This window comes from Hemitrygon akajei, chromosome 17 (assembly GCF_048418815.1).
Source record: "Hemitrygon akajei chromosome 17, sHemAka1.3, whole genome shotgun sequence".
Taxonomy (NCBI): Eukaryota; Metazoa; Chordata; class Chondrichthyes; order Myliobatiformes; family Dasyatidae; genus Hemitrygon; species Hemitrygon akajei.
Genome location: NC_133140.1, coordinates 55,858,409 through 55,880,802, shown reverse-complemented (window position 1 = coordinate 55,880,802; position 22,394 = coordinate 55,858,409). Strand labels below are relative to the sequence as shown.

The 22,394-nt window shown below is 40.5% G+C and overlaps 2 protein-coding genes across 10 annotated transcripts in view; one reads left to right on the top strand and one right to left on the bottom strand.

Annotated features, from left to right (window-relative positions):
• banp (BTG3 associated nuclear protein) overlaps positions 1 to 9,038 on the bottom strand; it is a 172,504-nt gene extending 163,466 nt beyond the window's left edge. For 2 of the 7 annotated variants that reach the window (XM_073070167.1, XM_073070171.1), the window contains exon 1: positions 8,916 to 9,033. The gene's annotated coding sequence lies outside the window, so the exon portion shown is untranslated. The other 5 variants (XM_073070170.1, XM_073070172.1, XR_012101914.1 and 2 more) reach the window with 4 other exon arrangements.
• An 18-nt stretch (positions 9,039 to 9,056) lies between these two features.
• Positions 9,057 to 22,394, top strand: part of ca5a (carbonic anhydrase Va) — a 63,525-nt gene continuing 50,187 nt past the window's right edge. For 2 of the 3 annotated variants that reach the window (XM_073070177.1, XM_073070175.1), the window contains exon 1: positions 9,059 to 9,161. The gene's annotated coding sequence lies outside the window, so the exon portion shown is untranslated. Of the gene's footprint in view, positions 9,162 to 22,394 lie in introns of all 3 variants that reach the window. The other variant, XM_073070176.1, reaches the window with a different exon arrangement.

Sequence of the window (22,394 nt, the reverse complement as noted above, 5' to 3'; positions counted from 1 at the left end):
ATGGAAGAGTACAAGCTGAGTCAGATGGCTGCCACCTGATAGGAAGGCAGCATGAAATCAGGTGGGATGGGAAAATGGAAATAGTGGAGTTAAAGGAATCCTAATTGAAGAATTAAGAGGAACACCCAAAAATGCTTGAGGATCTCAGCAAGTTAGGCAACATATATGGAGAGGAATAAATAGAGGATGTTCTGGGCCAAGACCCTTCATCTGAACTTGAAAGGAAGGGAGAGGAAACCAGAATAAGAAGGTGGGGGGAGGGGAAGGAGTACAAACTGGCAGGTGATAGGTGAAGCCAGGTCAGGGAGATGGTGGTGAGTGAGGGAAGATGGGGGGGGGGGGGGGGGGAATAAAGTGAAACTGGGAGGTAATAGGTGTAAAAGGTAAAGGGCTGAAGAAGCCCTTCACCCTGAAGATTAAATCTCTTACTTAGGAACTATGTGAGATCCTCTCACTGCTCTCCCGCTGTGGTATTGGTTGCTCTCCGACTCTTCGACAATATGCTTACCCAGATTCAATATCACAACCACAAATCCTTCCTGGAAACTGGTCTTCATCAGTCCTTTGACTTTGATGATTCAAGCTTGAAATGTTGACTGTTTATTCCTCTCCATAGATGCTGAATTAAGAGAATGTGTGTGATGGACAGATACAGTGGGTGCAGAGGGGGCATGAGATAATTCAATGTTCACACCATAGGACTGTAGACTATCCAGGTGGAATATGAGGTGCTCTCGTAATAGAGGAGGCCGAGGACAGACTAGTTGGTCTGGGAATGTGGAAGGGAGCCTAAAAAGACTGGTTGTTTGACCAATATTTTAAGAATTGCTTTTGAAACAGATGAAAAATATAACTATTCAGAAATAAAGTGTTGTAAGCCAAAGAGAAGGGATACAAATCATTTTCTCAAATTGTCCAAATCAATTGAATGTTGTTCAATTGAAGCTTGTCATTTTTCGCTTTATACACAGAAACACTGATCTTGGGGAATCAGAAAACATCAAAACAGCAGATAGAGTCAAAAAACTGTAAAAACAGATGAACGTCCTCTGGAAGCTAAAAGGTGCAAAAGCTCTGCATTCCTAAATGGATTTCTACAGATTAAGCTGGGTTTTGTTTGATTTAAATTTTCTAACTGGTATTACAACTTAAATTTTGGTTGTATATACAGTATGTGGAGTCAGATTATAATAAACTTGAACGAGGTCAAGGAGCATCCCATTAAGTATCCAAAGAAGGGCTACTGTTAGAGATCATTCTGAAGTTATGACATTAAAGATAGCATAATTATAGGTTAACTAAAATAAGAACCAGTATTCAAGAAACAAAACCTGTACACAATTTAATGGAACATTCTGACTCTGTCCCATTGAAACTACATAGAATAAGACAATAGAATGTTCTAGCTATTAGCACATTGTTAAAGGTGTATTCGTGCCACTTAATGCAGTGCAGGACAGATCTGTTTTGTCCTTTAGCCTGTTCTGGTTATTTGTATATTCCTAGAGCCATCCCTCAACACTGTAACAAAAGGGGTATACTTTGGGTATCTAGGTTTTGGAAGACACCAGCAGTAAATATTTACTACTACTACTTTCTACTTTACTTTATGGTCACCAAGCACTACTAGAGCAATCAATACAGTGATATTTGATTCTGCGCTCCGTGCTCCCTGGAGTACAAATCAAAGTAAATATAATAAAAATTTAACTTATAAATCATAATAAAAAAATAGAAAAGGGGAAGTAAGGTAGTGCAAGTCAGGTCCGGATATTTGGAAGGTACAGCCCAGATCCGGGTCAGGATCTGTTCAGCAGTCTTATCACAGTTGGAAAGAAGCTGTTCCCAAATCTGGCCGTACGAATCTTCAAGCTCCTGAACCTTCTCCCAGAGGGAAGAGGGTCAAAAGGTGCGTTGGCTGGGTGGGGCATGTCCTTGTTTATCCTGGCAGCACTGCACCAACAGCATGTGGTGTAAAGTGAGTTAAAGGATGAAAGATTGGTTTGTGTGATGTATTTAATTTAAGACTTGCTCACCTGATGGTTCACTGTGTGAACAAAGATTTCTATATTTCACTGTTAGAGCTTCCATGTGACTCAGTTTTAGGCAGTCAGATTTGAGGCCTCGCCTTAGATACAGTTGTGAGCCGCTACTTGGCCAGCGACCTTAACAGTTTAAGGGGTTGAATTTATTTTTTTTTAAATATAAAAATAGTACCCTATGCTTAGATCTGTTCAGGTTAGCAAAACCATGAAATTTCTAAGAACACGCTGGTGATCTGAACTGGTAGATATAAAAGTGTGGCATATGTGCATTTGTGTTTGGTTAAATAACCATATTGGGTAGTTTGGTGAAACAGGGCCAACAGTTGCAAAAGATGGTTACTGTCCATTCAGGACACCAGAGGGATGCTTCTGTATTTGTTCGGGTGGCTGTATAGTAGTATAGATATTAGTGAGTGTATTTGTGTACAGTAAGAGTAAGTTTCAAACTTTGGAGTAAGAGTTTTATAGAAAGCAGAAGTTAGACTCTGTGGGCAGGGGCCACCAGCATGGTAACTAAACATCCATGTCTGATGGTTTTAGTTAGCAAAGACAAAGGGGCGAAAATATGGAATGACAAGAGAAACTCTACAAATGCTGGAGATCCAAGCAACACACAAAATGCTGGAGGAGCTCAGCAGCCCAGGCAGCATCTATGGAAAAAAGTACAATCGATATTTTGGCCCAAACACTTCAGCAGATATGGAATGATATGTACTGCAATGAGTCAGCAGGAAAGGAGGCAACCAAGTGTCATGAATGACAAAGCAGCATTTTAATGACTGGTTGACACAGGTCAAAAGTTTGAAGAGGATGTGATCAAATCATCAACATGTGAAATTCTGCAGATGCTGGAAATCCAAAGCAAACGACACAAAATGTTGGAGGAATTCACCGGGCCAGGCAACATCTATGGAAAGGAGTAAACAGTCGACATTTTGGGCAGAGACCCTTCAGCAAAAATAAAAGTTGTACACAATTTAACGGAACACTAATTCTGTCCCATTGAAACTACATAGGGTAAGACAAAAGATGAATGTTCCTGCTCTTCGCACATTTTTTAAAATGTGCACCCCTTCCTAATGTAGTGCAGACAGCTATTTCGTCTCAACATTCTAGTAATCTGAACTGTAGTTAAGAACTTATTGTTCATATCTTTGAGTTGAAGAAATACAAAACGTTGTCAGGAGAGAGATTTTTTGGGCTCTCTCCTGAAGGTTTGCTTCGTGAATACTTTTAGATTTCCCAGTTACAGCTTCCTTGTGACTCAGTTCTAGGTCAGTCTCAACACCACTATCTCTCACACTCCACTTACACATGGAACAGACTCCAAACCAGGAATCTCTAAAACAAAAGCTTTTTGCTCAGGACAGCTTTATACACTCTTCTTCTCAGGTCCCTTAAGTACTGGCAACCAATCCCAAATCAACTGATAGCACAACAGGCAAAAACATCCCAATATACAGTAAAACTGTGATAATCTGGCATGTTTGGAACTTTGATGGTGTACATTAGCTCAACTTCCATACACATTGGGTGATACTATTAAAACAGAACAGTTGGATAATATGTTCTTTAGTGAAGCCAATAAAGGGAGCAGCTCTGGCTACAAACCTACTTAAATTCTTGACTCGATCAACACACACACACACAAAATGCTGGAGAACTCAGCAGGCCAGGCAGCAGCTTATGGAAAACAGTAGTCAGGCTGAAATGTTGACTGTACTGTTTTCCATAGATACTGCCTGGCCTGCTGAGTTCCTCCAGCATTTTGTGTGTGTTGCTCGGATTTCCAGCATCTGCAGATTTTCTCGTTTTAGACTGACTCGTGTTTCAGACCACAACCCCAACTACAACCATACAACTTGTGTGTGCTCTGAATAACCCAGCTCATATTGAAGAATCAGTTGAGTCAGATATACAACTAGCAGGATTTCCCATTGATCAGATGATGGACAACTGGGGCTTTGCACACTTCTTTTGATGAATTAAAAAAGTTAAACCACAGTAAGAAGAATTGACAAGTTTAACTTCCCCAATCACAAGATCAATACCAAAATGAACAAATAGAAAGGAATAGTAAAATGAAATTGTGGTAATAATTGCAAAACAAGTCACAAATCAATTTAAATTTTATTGACGTTCTTGTCCAATATTGATAATAATATACAGGACATTGTAAAATGGATAGTAAAATAAAACAGCACAAATAATTCTTACAAATGATATAAAGCAACACATTTACCACAAAAATGACTAAAATGAGTTCATAGAGAATTATTTTTCCAATTTTAATTGATTTCCTGGAAAGGAATATTTTAAAAACTATCACTGATAGTTTTAACAGATGGTCTTAACAGATGCCTGATCACTGAAGAGGTAAGATAGAACAGAAAAGCTGAGGAAATCAGCAGCAGGGAAGGTGGGAGCAAACTAATACTGTAGACCAGGGGTCCCCAACCTGGTTAGGCTCCATGACATAAAAACAATTGGAAACCCCTGTTGTAAAATATATCTGAAGGATAATGGGCACCTTGGACCAGTAACAATTGCTGAATTATGGTGATGTCCTTTAAATAATAACCACGCAAGTCTCAGCAACCAAGACCCCCTTCCATGTTCTCAAGGCCTCATTTGTACCGTAGAATTTTGTACAAAGGGCAACACACAAATTATGCATATGCTTTGCTTTAGAGCACTTCTGTAACATGCACCAAGACCTATCAGAAGAATATCTGGTTGTGGCCTTCTGCTCAACCAGAAATGGTTGCCCAAGTTTGGGCACCCCAATCTAAACCAGCATTATATAGAGTCAGAGTTGTACAGTGCAAGTATGGACCCTTCAGCCCAACTTGCCTATGGGGACTGTGATGCATCTACACTAATTCCATTTTACTGCATTAGGTTGTCACCTTCCACTCCTTTCCTATCTAGATACCTTTGAAACAATATCATTGTATATTGTTTCTACAACTTCCTGTCAGCTTATTCAATATACGGTAACTGCTACACTGTATGCCCCAAGGGTCTCCTGGACATACCATGCTGGTGCCGCAATGTCAGGCAATACTTGCGGGTTGCCCCCACCCCAGCACGCATTTTGGCGTGTTCACCGTGTTTCGATGTACACCTGATAAATAAACTCATATCTTGAATTATTTAAATTCCTCCCTCAGCTTAAAACCATGCCCTTGAGTTTTAGGCTCCCATACCATGGGGGAAAAAAGGCTGAGCACATTGAGGTACAAACATTTTTTAAGTTTTTGGTGTTATCTTTTATGTGCTTAGCTTTAGCCTTCAATCCTATAATAGCAATATTTAAAGGCATTTAGACAAGCATATAAACAGGTAGGAATTGGGGGATATAGGTCACATGCAGGAATGTGAGCAGTTTAATTAGCATCATGATCAGCACAAATGACCAGCTCCTGTGTTGTATGTGTTCTATATCCCGAGACAATGACTGCTCAAATCAACATCTGTTGACTTTACCAAAAGTCCACTTGATTTCATTAGCTTTAGCTCCATCCAGATCAGCATCTTCCTGTAAATACTGAGCTTTCTTAACAGTAAAGCAATTTGACGATTACATAGATTTACCATCCCCAGTTTTACTAAATTTTTCCTGTTTTCCAAATGCTACATTATTCCTGAAATCCTCCACCTACTACATAATTATTCATACATCCACGATTCTAACTTAATAACTATGTGGTTTTTGTCTGGCCAATCACTGAAAACTTGTTAAATGATATACAACAACTGATTGCATTAACAGTCACTGAATAGAAAGGCTGGTTAAACAAAGGAGTTCATTATCATTTCAGGTATTTATAAGAGCCTCTCGAAACTTTTAAAACCCATCAGTAGTCTTGAACCAAAGCTCCTAAATCCTGCTGTGCAAAATTCAGGGGTCTCCTCGATTTCCTATAAATTACAAAGGCAGCAGAAAGTCATCAAATACACTTAACTTTAGTTGTGAGTATGGCTGATTTCATACCAGCTTCCAAAACAATTTTTCCTGAACTATTGCAAAATACTCTTGATATATTGATTGGCTAGTTTTGCACTAATTTAGACAACTCCTTCTCATACAGAGAACTTACAAAGAACATGAATCATAATAGAAGTCAAAATAGTCCATGTTCCATTAGACTAACCAATTTATTGACCAAGCAAAAGAACCAAATTAGAAAATGGAGTAAAAACTCTTTATTATAAGGATGTTAAATATTATGGGGAGAAGGGAAGGGAATGGGGTTGAGGGGGAAAATAATCAACCATGAATGACTGAATGACATACTCAGTGGGGTGAATGGCCCAATTCTAGATTCAGTCTTGAGGATTTTAGTTCAGCAATTTCCATTCAGAACCCCCTAGCATCTACCCAATCATTCTCAGAATCCATATCATCTTATAATTATTGATAGCTTATAATTCTGATATCACTTACTAGTAAGTACCGATCAACTTAAAACTGACTGCTTTATTCCTCGTTTTTTTTTGTCCATTAAGCTGTTTTATTTAACCCAAACTCACGAAGCTATATTTTAACATGTTGTAATTCTTCTTACCAATACATTCAAATATTTTCCCAATGAATTGACTCAAGGCTAACTTGACTGTATTCATATTTTCTCTCCATTTCAAGATCAGCTTTACACTAAGATAAACAATGCAGCTGTCACTTTTCAGATTTAACCCACCAGGACTATTAATAAAAAAAGTGTTATCAGCCACTCCACCTCTCTCTACAGTATCACATAGATTAAACCTATATAGAAATTCCGATTTCCTTTCTTGAAGAATATCAATGAACCAAAGAGAAGAATATCAATGAACCAAAGAGTAGAACAAAGCTAAACCAGACAATTCCCAATCAGTCTACCTTCATTCATCAATAAACAAATGGAAGGTGCTGTGAGTATTGCTAATAAATGGTAGTGAATACTCTACAGATCTCCAGCTTCCAATTTTGTTCAACCCTTTGTCCAAACCAGGAAAAGAAAGGCATTCCAGAGGCAAGGCAAGAGTAAGAATTCCAGAGTTTTAGGTCTTTGGTAGATCAAATAGTCATGCTCTGGACCAACAATTTTGGAAATGAAATAAAACAAGAACTAATAAATGCAACATTTGAAAAGTCAAACCTGTAGGCAACTAAAGCTAATTTTTTTTAAAAATTATGGATGGATTTGAGTCAGGGTTGAATAGGATGAAGAAAACGATTAATCAGAAGCAATTGGATTTGAAAACTTAAGAGATTTTCATTACCTGTTGAATCAGTTTCTTCACCATCCTGTTCGACCATCAATGAAAATAAATCCCCAGTTCTAATGCAGGATATTTTATTGCATGTTACAATTAATATCACAATGTAGACAAAGTCTGCTTTTCATTAATTTCAAACAAGCCATCCAATTTTAGATATTCACTTGAATATTTTAAAAATGGGACCAATAGATTAAAAATTTACCAGTCAGACTGCAATTTAATACCTGCATTCAAATAGCTAAAACATCATATGCACACTAATTGAAGTGACATTTCTCTCAGGAACTACCCATTTCTCAATAGAACGTAAACAAAGTGTTTACTCGTTGTGCATTGGGAATAAGATTTCTCATCACTGTAAAGACCAATCCAAGAAATACAGACATTAAAAAAAACTGAAAGTGTTTGAAACAGTAAAATCGTCCCAAGTGAAACAAACGCATCCTTTACAAATTCCAACACCGGCAATGCCAGGACGGAAGGATTGGTGCACAAACTCATGTTCACAGTTTGCTGGTTTTTTTTCCAAATAAAATTGCAATCTTGGGCTTTTTTTAAACATATCTTTTTTTCATTATTCCCTAATTGCAATTAATCCAATGTTTTAAGATATTTTTACATTAAAAGTGAGAAGCGTTTCATGACCCACTTCAGATATCTGCAACTGCAAGCAGGAATAACAACTTTACTCTCAAGGCCTGTAAGCCTTCGCTGTCATGGCCATGCAAAACCAGCACATGTTCTCCTTTGGTCTCTGGTTTCTGAATGATACTGAAATTGCCAAAGCGGAATCAGACCGATACTACGAGTACCAAACTACGGTAGTTACAAAATACTATATATAGTTATAGAATGCAGAGGATTCATAATTGCATAAACATAAAAGCATCAGCGGACATGGCTCTTTCTGTCTTCATGGACTGTATTAGCATATCATTCGTCATGTGAAAATTGGCAAATTATTTTGTTCATTTCAAATAACTTGGAATTCCGGTACTAATACAACTCCTCGGTGCTTCATCTATAAAAAGAGCATTGTATTTAAATCCTTGACGAATCTGCGGTTTTAATTTTTTTTTAATTTCAGCACATTATCAAACCATTTTAGCTGTGTACAATAATAATGCAGTTACCGAATTTATTCGTAATCAACTACAGTACATGATCCGAGTTAGAAATATATACACATTCAAAAAATAAAATCATGTTTAACGCCAACCTGGACTTTTCACCTCATGAAACATTATTTCTAGCTCCACCGATGTAAAATACAAAAGACCGAAATTGGAATTCTGTGGTACCGTAACAGTTTTCACTAATAGAGAATGAACGAATACGCAATCGGCAAGCTATCCCTAGCCGTAATTACCGTCTTCAATCATTATTACCTTGTTTGTTACATGAAACATAAAACAAGACTACAGCCAAGAATTATTAAAATCGGGCGTATCTCCTGTAGGCCGCTCCACCTGAAAATGCGGCGCTCGTATAGGCATATTTCTAATAAAAATCGGCACATTCCAGTCATTTCCCTGGCCAAGACAGGCGAACAGAGCAGACACAGTTTACAAACGAGAGCCGCACTATCGCGGTGGTTATTACCGTTCAGTTCTCGTTTCTTGCTTGTTAAAATCCGATAATGGCGTCCTTCCTCGCGAGAGAATCGCTCCGGCACAGCAACGGCTTGGCGGCAGGCAACTAAAATGGCGGCCGGCGGGCTGCGGGTCGCGCGCTCGCTCGCTCTTTGTGCTTTGCCCGACGCTCCCGCAGGGGGAGAGCGAGGCTGCCTGCCTGCCCACAGTCGGCGCAAGCAGTGAACCTCGGCGGCGTGCGAGCTGAACTTTACTGGTAATTTTTACGTTAAGACTTGTTTTATCACCTCGTCCCCACCAATATGTTAAAAATCCTTTATAAGTATCAAAGAAAAATCATGAAGCAACACACTCGCAAAACAAAAAATGAAATGTAGGTTCATTTCCTTCTCTTGTCATTAAATCTACTGAACTGAGATTTTGTTTGAAATGATGTTCACTGTTATGTTTGTTTTATTTCCGGTTTGCATTTCATCGGGGAACTTTAATAAACGCAGCGGGTGCCGAACCATTTTAAATGAATGCTGCTGAATATTTTTTTTATTTATATTGGTGTTTGTTTGATGTGGTTCCGTTAGATTCTGAAATGTGACATTTAGAATTTCATTTTGAAGGATTACTTCCTCATAAATTTGGTTAGGTTAAACTTGTTATATTGTTTCAGTTCCGTAACGGATAAATCTATCGATACACGTTATCAATTGTTAGTTGATCTGGTACTTTCCTGGGTCCAAAAGACCTGTCAGAAATGTTTTCTGGTATGTCCTCTGAATCTGGGTGGAATACTTGCCTAACACTGTCATATTATCAATCAGCTAAATCAATTAGTTGAAGTGCTCAATAGTAGAAAAAGAATTAATGTAGATGGGGGATTACAAATAACAGAATTTTTAAATGACTAAGGAGCTATCTATACAATAAGATTCCAAAGTGAAAAGCAGAGAAAACACATAATGCAAGCTACAAGAACGTGATTGTGAAAATGAGTAATTGAGATTATTCTTCAATGGACTGTCCTAGTAACAGTATCATGAATGAAGATGGCAATTATTTCCGGTAATATGGAAAGATAGGCAAGAAGGCAGAGGAGGAGAAGTGGTGCAATTGTGAGAGATAATAGAAGATCTACTGAGCAGAATGTTGCATCCATCTGGGTAGAGATTAAGAATAGTAAAGGGAAAAAAATCACTGGTGGGAGTTGTCTAAAGGCCACCTAATGAAAATATTGTAGTGGCAGAGGCAATTAACCAAGAAATAACTGAGGCTTGCAAGAACAGCAGTTGTCATGGGGGATTTTAACTTCCACATAGAATGGGTGAACCAGGTTGGTCAAGGGAGTCTTGAGGAGACTTCATAGAATGCATCCGTGATTGCTTTCTCGAGCAGCATGTTAGTAAACCTACAAGGGAAAATGCTATCTTAGATCTAGTCCTGTGCAGTGAGACAGGTAAGATTAACCATTTTGTAGTCAAGGATCCTCTTGGAAAGAGAGATCATAGTGTGATTGAATTTCACATACAGATGGAGGATGAAATAGTTAGATCTAAAACTAGTGTATTATGCTTGAACAAGGGAGACTACAGTGGGATGACGGAAGAGTTGGCTAATGTAGATTGGGAGCACAGGCTATTTGGTAGGACAGTTGAGGAACAGTGGAATACTTTCAAAGAGATTTTTCACAGTGCTCAACAGAAGTATATTCCAGTCAAAAGAAAGAACAGTAAGTGTGGGGAGAGCCAGCCTTGGATAACTAAGGAAATAAAAGATAGTATCAAATTAAAAGTTCATGAGTACAAAGTCGCAAAGAGTAGTGGGAGACTGGAGGATTGGGAAAACTTTAAAAAGTAACAGAGAACAACTAAACGAGAAATAAGGAAAGGGAAGATAGAGTATGAAAGTAAATTAGCACAAAATATAAAAACAGAGCAAAAGTTTTTATAAATATATAAAGCAGAAGAGGGTGGCTAAAGTTAACGTAGGTCCCTTGGAAGACAAGAAGGGGAAATTGCTTTGGGTGATAAGGAACTGGCTGAGGCATTGAACGACTATTTTGTGTCGGTCTTCACAGTGGAGAACATGTCTAATATGCCAAAGAAGGATGTTAGGGACGAAATGGGAGGAGAAAACCTTGATAAAATCACTGTCACTAAAGAGATAGTGATGAGCAAACTGAAGGGTCTGAAGGTAGGTAAGTCCCTGGTCCTGATGGGATGCATCTCAGGGTGCTGAAGGAATTCGCGGAGGTTGTAGTAGACGCGTTGGTAATCATTTATCAAAGCTCTCTAGACTCTGGGCAGGTCCCGGCAGATTGGAGGACAGCAAATGTCACGCCACTTTTTTAAAAAAGATGTAGGCAAAAGACGGGCAACTATAGGCCAGTTAGCTTAACATCTGTAGTTGGGAAAATGCTTGAAGCTGTCACTAAGGAAGAAATAGTGAAACATTTAGAAAGGAGTAGTTCCATTAGACAGATGCAGCATGGATTCAAAAAGGGCAGGTCCTGTTTGACAAACTTACTGGAGTTCTTTGAGGACATAATAAGTGCAGTGGATAGAGGGGAACAGGTGGATGTCATATACTTGGATTTCCAGAAGGCGTTCGATAAGGTGGCGCACAAGAGACTTTTAAATAAGATACGGATGCATGGAGTCGGAGGAAGTGTTTTGGCATGGATAGTGGATTGGTTAACCAATAGACGACAGAGAGTTGGTATAAATGGGTGTTTCTCCGGTTGGCAGTCAGTGGTGAGTGGGGTGTCGCAGGGGTCGGTGCTGGGACCACAGCTGTTTACCATTTACATTGATGATTTGGAAGAGGGGACTGAGTGTAGCGTAGCAAAATTAGCTGATGACACTAAACTGAGTGGAAAAGCAAATTGTACAGAGGATGTGGAGAGTCTGCTGAGGGATATAGATAGGTTAATTGAGTGGGCCAAGGTCTGGCAGATGGAATACAACTTTGGTAAATGTGAGATCATCCACTTTGGAAGAGCAGAGTATTACTTAAATGGTGAAAGATTGCAGCATGCTGTTGTGCAGAGGGACTTGGGAGTGATTGTTTGTGAATCGCAAAAAGTTGGCTTACAGGTTATTAAGAAGGCAAACAGAATGTTGGCCTTCATTGCTAGAGGGATTGAATTCAAGAGCAGGGAGGTCATGCCGCAACTATACAGGGTACTGGTCAGGATGCACCTGGAGTTCTGTGTGCAGTTCTGGTCTCCATACTTGAAGGATATACTGGCTTTGGAGGCAGTGCAGAGGAGGTTCACCAGGTTGATTCCAGGGATGAAGGGGTTAAATTATGAGAGATTGAGTCGCCTGAGACTATACTCTCTGGAGTTCAGAAGAATGAGAGGGGATCTTATAGAAACATACAAAATTTTGAAAGGGATAGATAAGATAGTAGGAAAGTTGTTTCCATTGGTAGGTGAGACTAGACTAGGGGACATTGCCTCAAGATTCAGGGGAGAAGATTTTGGATGGAGATGAGGAGAAATTGTTTTTCCCAGAGAGTGGTGAATCTGTGGAATTCTCTGCACCAGGGAGGCCATTGAGGCTTCCTCACTAAATATATTTAAGAAACAGTTAGATAGGTTTTTACATAGTAAGGGGTTTAAGGGTTATGGGGAAAAGGCAGGTAGATGGAGCTGAGTTTATGGACAGATCAGCTATGATCTTATTGAATGGCGGGGCAGGCTCGACGGGCTGGATGGCCTATTCCTGCTCCTAGTTCTTATGTTCTTGAAATAGGTTGTCCCCCAAAGAGGAAGAAAGGCATTCAGAAAAGCCAAATGGAGCAATACTCGAGAGGGTTTCGGTTAGAATATAATCACATTCAGAATAATTAGGACAGACAAATACAAATATAAAGAAGAACTAACCAGTGAGTTGGAAAGAAAATATGATTCAGTTAAAATGAGAAACAAAAATTGTAAGGCAAATTGTGGATTTTGCAGAGGGGAATTGACATAGTTAATGAGAAGCAAATGACATCCAAGCCCAGAATAACTGAGGTTTATTCCCAGAGATTAAACTAAGCCAGAAAAAGTAATACAGTGACAAAATATAAGATTTTTTAAAATGAAAATGAAAATAGTAGCTAAAATACAAGATAAAATGAATGAATTTTGTAATTATACAAACCAGAAACGGGTGGTCAATGGTTTAATTTGCATTTATTCTGATAACTTCCAACGATAAGTCGATTTCCCTCTTTGTGGATTTTACCTGACCTGAATATTTACCAAGTTTTTGTTTTATTTTCAGATTTCTAGCATCCACAATATTCACTTTGGTATTTTCCATCTGCTTCACTAGGAGAGGGTGCTGCTGATGCAACAGTGAAAGAGGAAGCAGTAGCAATGTTGGATTGAATAAAAACAGATTGAGATATTTAAATGTTGAAAGTCCTCAAACGGAATTATCTGAAAAAGCTGTAATGCTCACTAGATTATTGAATTACATAAACTGGAAATGCCAGAGGCCAAAGACATAATCTTCTAACTGCCTTGTAATGTGGGGATAGTAGCAAAGCTATTGGAAGATTATAAATGGTACACAACTGCTTATAAAATGGGATTATTCCTTAATTCAAAATATATAGAAGGTTAAACTGGAAGCTACAGACCAAAAGCCTCCTATTAGTAGTAGGAAAATTATTAACAAACAGTTGTTGACTTAGCAAAGCTGGGAATAATTAGAGAGAGTTGGCATGTGTTTTGTTTTGCGAGACAAATCCTATATCTCAAGTCAAATTTGAGTTTATTTCAGAAGTTGTTGTGAGCATTGGCAGTCCGTGATCTGAAACATGAGAATATGCAGCTCACTCAGGTTCACCAATTGAGTACGTAAGGCATCAAGTCATTGCAGTTTGGTGTTTTGAGCAGCAGTCAGTCAGCAATCAAAATTAATTGGCAAGAACAAAATAAAATAATGGAGGGACAAGTGGAGCGGCCATTGTTGGAGTGGATAGTGTTCGGGTAGGGATTTTGAGGCTTTAGCTCTTGGCTTTAGTGAGAAGAGGCTTGAGTGAAAGAAGACAAAAAAGTCGTAGGTGGATTTTTTTGCCCCCCCCAGTTTATTTATTGTATTCTTTCTTTGTATTTGCACAGTTAGAATAATAGAGATGCCAGGTTGGATAGTTGAATGCTCCTCTTGCGGGTGTGGGAAGGCAGGGAAACCTTCTGTGCACATGACAACTTCACCTGTGAGAACTACATCCAGCTACAGCTTCCGACATTCTGTGTTAAGGATTTGGAGGTGGAACTAAATGAACTCTGGATTATTCAGGAGGCTGAGATGGTGATGAATAGGACATAAAAGAGATAGTTGCACCCAAAGTGCAGAACACAGAACACGAGGTGACAGGAAGGGGAATGAGGATAAGCAGCCAGTGCAGAGTCACTGTGGCCATTTCCCTTCAACAACAGGTCTACACTTTGGATGCTGTTGGGGGTGGAGTGGGAATAACCTAGCAGAGGAAAGTCACAGCCATCAGATCTCTGGCACTGAGTCTGACTCTATGACTCAGAAGACAAGGGGGAGAAGAGGTGAGCTGTGATGATAGGGGATTCTTTGTTTAGGGAAACAGAAAGGAAGTTCTGTGGGTGAGAACGAGATTCACAGATGGTAGCTTGCCTCCAATGTGCCAGGATCTGGGACATTTTGGATTGAGTCCTCATCATTCTTAAATGAGAGGGTGAGCAGCCAGAGGTCCTGGTCCATGTAGGTACGAATGACATAGGTAGGAAGAGAGATGAGATTCTGCAAAATGAGTTCAGGGAGTTAGGTGCTAGGTTAAAGGGCAGGCCCTCCAGAATTATGATTTCAGGATTGTTGGCCATGCCACGTGCTAGCGAGGCCAGAACTAGGAAGATCATACAGTTTAACACATGGCTGAGAAGGTGGTGAAGGAGAAAGGGTGTCCGATTTTTTTTTTTGTATCATTGCGCTCCCTTCCAGGGAAGGTGGGACCTGTACAGAAGAGACGATTTGCACCTGAACTGGAGGGGGACTAATGTCCTAGTGGAAAGGTTTGCTTATACTGCATGGGGATGTTTAAACAAGAGCTCCAGGGTTATGGGAACTAGAGTACCAGACAGATAATGGTGAGGTTGTGGAGACGTGTTGTCAAGACCTCAGACAAAGTCAGGAATTGAAACGTTGAGCATGGTACAGCAAATGTCCTGAGCTGTGTATATTTCACTGGAAGAAGTATTGTAGGAAAGGCAGATGTGCTCAGGGCACGGATCAACATAGAATTATGATACTGTAACCATTAGTGGGACAGTTGCAGGAGGGGCAGGACTGGCCCCTCATTATTCCAGGGTTCTGCTGTTTTAGGCACAACAGAGCAGGAGGGATAAAAGGGGAATGGCTAGCATAATTAGTCAGGGGAAATATGGCAGTGCTTAGTCAGGGCAACTTGTCTAGTGAGGCTTTATGTTTGGAACTTGGACTTCATACTCTAAAAGAACTAGATGGGATAGAATTTGTCAAATGTGTTCAGGAAAGTTTTCTTAATCAGTCCCACTGTAGGGGAACACTACATCTATCCCATTGTAGTGATCATAATGCTGTTAGTTTCAAAGTAAATATGGAAAAATACAGAATTTGGTTCACAGGTTGAGATTCTAAATTGGTAAAAGGCCAATTTTGATGGTGTCAGAAAGGTGTGGACTGTGACAGGCTGTTTTCTGGCAAAGGTGCACTTGGTAAATGGGAGGCCTTCAAAAGTGAAATTTTGAGTACAAAGCTTGTATGAGCCTGTCAATAGAAGGTAAAGCTAACAGGTATAGGGAATCTTGATTTTCCAGAGATTGTGAGGCCTTGTTTAGGAAAAAATGAGGTGCATAGCAGGTACAGGCAGATAAGAACAAATGAAGTACTTATGGAGTATAAGAAATGCAAGAGAACACTTAAGAAAGAAATCAGGAGGGCTAAAAGAAGGCATGAGGCTGCCCTAGCAGACAAGGTGAAGGAAAATCCTAAGGGATTTTATGTGTACATTAAGAGAAAAGGATTGCAAGGGACAAGAATTGGTCCTCTGGAAGATCAGAATGGTAATGTGTGGACCAAAAGAGATGGGGGAAATCTTAAATAGATTTTTTTTACATCAGTATTTACTTGGGAGATAGACAGTAGGTGCAGGAGTAGGCCATTTGGCCCTTCTAGCCAGCACCGCCATTCACTGTGATCATGGCTGATTCCACAATCAGTACCCAGTTCCTGCCCTCTCTCTATATCCCTTGACCCCACTATCTGTAAGAGCTCTATCTAACTCTCTCTTGAATGCATCCAGAGACTTGGCCTCCACTGCCTTCTGGGGTAGAGCATTCCACATATCCACCATTTTCTGGTGAAAAAGTTTTTCCGCATCTCTGTTCTAAATGGCCTACCCCTTATTCTTAAACTGTGGCCTCTAGTTCTGGACTCACCCATCAGCGGGAACATGCTTCCTGCCTCCAGCGTGTCCAATCCCTTAATAATCTTATATGTTTCAATCAGATCCCCTCTCATCCTTCTAAATTCCAGTGTATACAAGCCCAGTCGCTCCAATCTTTCAACATATGACAGTCCCGCCATTCCGGGAATTAACCTTGTGAACCTACGCTGCACTCCCTCAATAGCAAGAATGTCCTTCCTCAAATTTGGAGACCAAAACTGCACACAATACTCCAGGTGGGGTCTCACCAGGGCCCTGTACAGCTGCAGAAGGACCTCTTTACTCCTATACTCAATTCCTCTTGTTATAAAGGCCAGCATGCCATTAGCTTTCTTCACTGCCTGCTGTCTTTCATTGATTGATGTACAAGAACACCTAGATCTCGTTGTACTTCCTCTTTTCCTAACGACTCCATTTAGATAGTAATCTGCCTTCCTGTTTTTGCCACAAAGTGGATAACCTCACATTTATCCACATTAAACTGCATCTGCCATACATTCGCCCACTCACCTAGCCTGTCCAAGTCACCCTGTATTCTCATAACATCCTCCTGACATTTCACACTGCCACCCAGCTTTGTGTCATCGGCAAATTTGCTAATGTTACTTTTAATCCCTTCATCTAAATCATAAATGTATATTGTAAACAGCTGCAGTCCCAGCATCGAACCTTGCCGTGCCCCACTGGTCACAGCCTGCCATTCTGAAAAGGACCTGTTAATCGCCACTGTTTGTTTCCTGTCAGCCAGCCAATTTTCAATCCATGTCAGTACTCTGCCCCCAATATCATGTGTCCTAATTTTGCCCACTAATCTCCTATGTGGGACTTTATCAAAGGCTTTCTGAAAGTCCAGGTACACTACATCCACTGGCTCTCCCTTGTCCATTTTCATAGTTACATCCTCAAAAAACTCCAGAAGATTAGTCAAGCATGATTTTCCCTTCATAAATCCATGCTGACTCGGACTGATCCTTCTACTGCTATCCAAATGTGTCGTAATTTCCTCTTTTATAATTGACTCCAGCATCTTTCCCACCACTGACGTCAGACTAACCGGTCTATAATTCCCTGTTTTCTCTCTCCCTCCTTTCTTGAAAAGTGGGACAACATTAGCCACCCTTCAATCCGCAGGAACTGTTCCTGAATCTATACACCATTGGAAAATGATTACCAATGCGTCCACGATTTCTAGAGCCACCTCCTTAAGTACCCTGGGATGCAGACCACCAGGTCCCAGGGACTTATCAGCCTTTAGACTCAACAGTCTATCCAACACCGTTTCTTGCCTAATATAAATTTCCTTCAGTTCATCCATTACCCTAGTTCCTTTGGCCACTATTACATCTGGGAGATCGTTTGTGTCTTCCCTAGTGAAGACAGATCAAAAGTACCTGTTCAACTCATCTGCCATTTCCTTGTTCCCCATAATAAATTCACCCATTTCTGTCTTCAATGGCCCAATTTTGGTCTTAACTATTTTTTTGCTATTCACATACCTAAAGAAGCTTTTACTATCCTCCTTTATATTCTAGGCTAGTTTCCCTTCGTACCTCATTTTTTCTCAGTGTATTGCCTTTTTTGTTATCTTCTGTTGCTCTTTAAAAGCTTCCCAGTCCTCCGATTTCCCACTCATCTTTGCTATGTTATGTTATACTTCTCTTATTTTTACACTGTCCTTTACTCCCCTCATCAGCCACGGCCTCCCCTTACTCCCCTTAGGATCTTTCTTCCTCTTTGAAATGAACCGATCCTGCACCTTCTGCATTATTCCCAGAAATATCTGCCATTGTTGTTCCACTGTCTTCCCTGCTAGGGTTTTGTTCCATTGAACTTCGGCCAGCTCCTCCTCATAGCTCCATAGTTCCCTTTGTTCAACTGTAATACTGACACATCTGATTTTCCCTTCTCCTTCTCAAATTGTAGGTTAAAACATATCATATTATGGTCACTACCTCCTAATGGCTCCTTTACCTCGAGCTCCCTGATCAAATCCGGTTCATTGCACAACACTAAATCTAGGACACAGAGTGTATAGAAGTGAGGCAAAACAGCAGCCAGGTTATGGGCCCTTTCCAGATTACAGAGGAGGAGGTGTTTGCTGTCTTGGGGCAAATTAAGGTGGATAAATCCCAAAGACCTGACAAGATATTTCCTCAGACCCTGTGGGAGGCAAATGCAAAAATTGCAGAGATATTTAAATCATTGTTCATGACAGGAGATGCTCCATAGGATTGGAGGATAGCTAATGTTTTTCTGCTGTTTAAAAAAGGCTATAAAAATAAATCAGGAAATTATAGGCTGCTGAGCCTGACATCAGTTGTGGGAAAGTTATTGGAAGGTATTTAAAGGACTGGATATATGAGTATTTGAATAGATGTGGACTGATTAGGGATAGTCAGCATGGCTTTGTGTGGTAGGTCATGTCTAACTAATCTAATAGAGTTTTTCAAGGAAGTTACCAGGAAAGTGGATGAAGGCAAGGCAGTGGACATTGTCTACATGGACTTTAGCTAGGTAGTTGACAAGGACCCACATGGGAGGTTGGTCAGGAAGGTTCAGTTCCTCAGCATTCAAGGTGAGGATGTAAGTTGGATTAGACATTGGCTTTGTGGGAGAGCCCAGAGAATTGAATTGAATTTACTTCTTCCATCGTTTACATACATGTGGAATAAAAATCTTTACATTAGGTCTCCATCTAAATGTGCAATGTGCAATCATAGTAATTTATAATAAGTAGAACAGTCAGTGTAACATAGAAATACACTCAAATCAGCGTGAGTTAATCAGTCTGATGGCCTGGTGGAAGAAGCTGATCTGGAGCCTGTTGGTCCTGGCTTTTATGCTCCTATACTGTTTCCCAGTAGATTGTGATTGGGGTGACTTGGGTCCCCAATGATCCTTCAGGCCCTTTTTACACGCCTGTCTTTGTAGATGTCCTGAATCATGGGAAGTTCACAACTACAGATGCACTGGGCTGTCCGCACCACTCTCTGCAGAATCCCTGCGATTAAGGGAGGTACAGTCCCCATACCAGGCAGTGATACTGCCAATCAGGATGCTCTTAATTGTGGCCCTGTAGAAAGTTCTTAGAATTTGGGGGCCCATACCAAACTTCCTCAACCATCTGAGGTGAAAGAGGCACTGTTGTGCCTTTTTCACCACACAGCTGGTGTGTACAGACCATGTGAGGTCCTTGGTGATGTGGATACCAAGGAATTTAAAGCTGTTTACCCTTTCAACCCCTGATCCTTTGGGGTTAGCCCGTCTCCATTCCTCCTGTAATCCACAACCAGCTCCTTTGTTTTTGCAACGTTGAGGGAGAGGTTGTTTTCTTGACACCACTGTGTCAGGGAGATGACTTCTTCCCTGTACGCCACCTTGTTATTGTTTGAGATTAGCCCAATCAATGCAGTGTCATTGGCAAATTTAACTAGCACATTAGAGCTCTGGGTGGCTACATGGGTAAACAGGGAGTAAAGGAGGGTCTTAGTACACATCCCTGAGGGGTTCCTGTGTTGAGAGTCAGAGGGGTGGAGATGAGGGAGTCCACTCTTACCACGTGCTGGCGATCTGACAGGAAGTCCAGGATCCAGCTGCACAAGGCAGGGTCAAAGCAGTAGTAGATGGGGGCCTCTCTGGAGGCCTTTGACTAGTGGAGTGCCGCAGGGATTGGCGCTGGGTCTATTGTTGTTTAACGTTTATATTGACAATGTGGTTAACTGGATCAGCAAATTTGTGGATGACACCAAAATTGGGGGTTTAGTCGACAACGATGAAGAAATATTGCAGGGGGATCTGGACCAGCTGGAAAAGGGGGCAGGTGGAATTTAATGCTGACAAGTGCAAGATTTTGCACTTCAGTAGGACCAATCAGGGTAGGTCATGCACAGTGAACAGTCAGACACTGAGGAGTGCGGTGGAACAAAGGGATCTGGGAATACAGGTCCATAATTCATTGAAAGTGGTGTAGACATAGCTCAGGCATTTACGCCAAATATTTCACATCAAGTGGCAAGAGAGGGTACCAGATGTGGAGGTGCTCAAACGTGCTGGGACAGTCAGCGCAGAATCACTCATCCCAGCTTCTCAGCTGTGTTGGACTGGTCATGTCACAAGAATGAGCGATGATCGTTTACCCAAAACTGTTTTCTATGGCAAGCTACATGAAGGAAAGAGGAAGCATGGTGGTCAGAAGCTGAGCTACAAAGATTTGCTCGAGCGCCATATGAAGAACACTGACATGAATGTCAACACATGGGAGAAAGATGCTTTGACAGAAGAAGTTGGCGCTGCATTGTCAATAAGTCAATCCCAGCTATCGAGGAGAAAAGGCAGATGAAATATGAAGCAGGTCATGCACGCAGACATTCGGTGCTAGACCAGTCAAATCACAAATGCAACCGATGTGGGAGACAGTGCCAATCCAATGCTGGTCTTGTGGCCCATAAACGTGTCTGCAGAGACTAAACTCTCAGCACAGTCAACATCGAAATTGATGGACAGCCAAAGAAGAAAGTGGTGCAGGTAGTTAAAATCATAGAGAAAGCTTTTGGCACATTGGGAGGACTTGAGTTATAAAGAAAGATTGAGTAGGTTCCTTGGAATGTAGAAGACTAAGGAGAGATTTGACAGAGGTATACAAAATTGAGGGGTTATAGATAGGGTAAATGCAAGCAGGCTTTTTCCACTGAGGTTGGGTGGGACAAGTAGAGGTCATGAGTTAAGGGTGAAAGATGAAAAGTTAAGGGGAACATGAGGGGATCTTGTTTCCTCATTGTGTCATGAGTGTGGAACATGCTGCCAGCACAAGTGCTGCATGCAAGCTTAATTTCAACATTAAGAAAAGTTTGGATAGGCACATGGATGGTAGAGGTAGGGAGAGCTATGGTCCAGGTACAGGTTGATTAGAGTAGGCAGTTTAAATGGTTCAAAGTGGACTAGATGGACTGAAAGGCCTGTTTCGGTGCTATAAATTTTTATGACTTTAACCTGGAAAATTGATGAAGGTGGAACACTAGACATGGTATATGTGGATTGTCAAAAAGTGTTCTGCATGATGCATTGATCCAGAAGGTTAAAGCACATGGGATTCAAGATGTGTTGGCAAAATGAATTCAAAATTGGTTTAATGAAAGCAGAAAGTAGTGGTGGAAGTTGATCTTCTAACTCAGTCTAAAACCAGTGCTGTACTGGAGGGATTGGAGTTAAGATATTTGATGTTTGTCATGGTCTGATCAGTAAATTTGCTGACAATTTTAAAATTGCTAGAATCAGATGGCAAGGAAGATTGAGAATGCAATGAAACATAGATCAACTGGAGTCAGGTGGAGCAGCACAGATGAAATTTAATCCAGCCAAGTGTGAGGTAATGCATTGTGTGATGCTGAATACTAGCAGGATATGTCCCTACTATTTGCTGTACATTAGGAGCATTGAAATACAATCCTAAGGTCCAAGCCATTTACTGTATATATACCGTAGTTACCTGAAAATGGCAATGCAGGTGATTGTTCATTCATTATGTGCCATGCCATATCACATGGGCAGTCATGGTCTTTCCATGATCATGATTGTTCTTGCAAATTTTTGTACAGACGTGGTTCAGCATTGCTTTCTTCTGGGCAGTGTCTTTGCAAGACAGGTGACCCCAGCCATTAGAAAACAAAGAATTAATCTGATAGAATGGTGTAATACCCCAGATTGCTTTTGCTTTGACTTCTGGAGCTGGATTTAACCTTGCAACCTTCTCTTTCAAAGTTGATATCTGAATTTTGTTCTAGTTCCCTTGCGTAATAGGGGAACAAAGTAGGTCTGTAAATATATTTTTGGCAAAGGTCATCAGATTAACCCTTAGCTTTCTAAAACTTTCTCAGGTTCAGCCAAGAACAGCAAGGGGAAAATTCAAACAAGCCTCCATTTAGCAAGACTGCCCTTGAACCTTTAGATTTTGAAATATTTTATGTCACATTGTTGGAAGTGCAAATTGAAGATTATACACTGAGGGAAGTGAATGCCCTGGGATCTGAAACATTTATTTAGGTTGAAC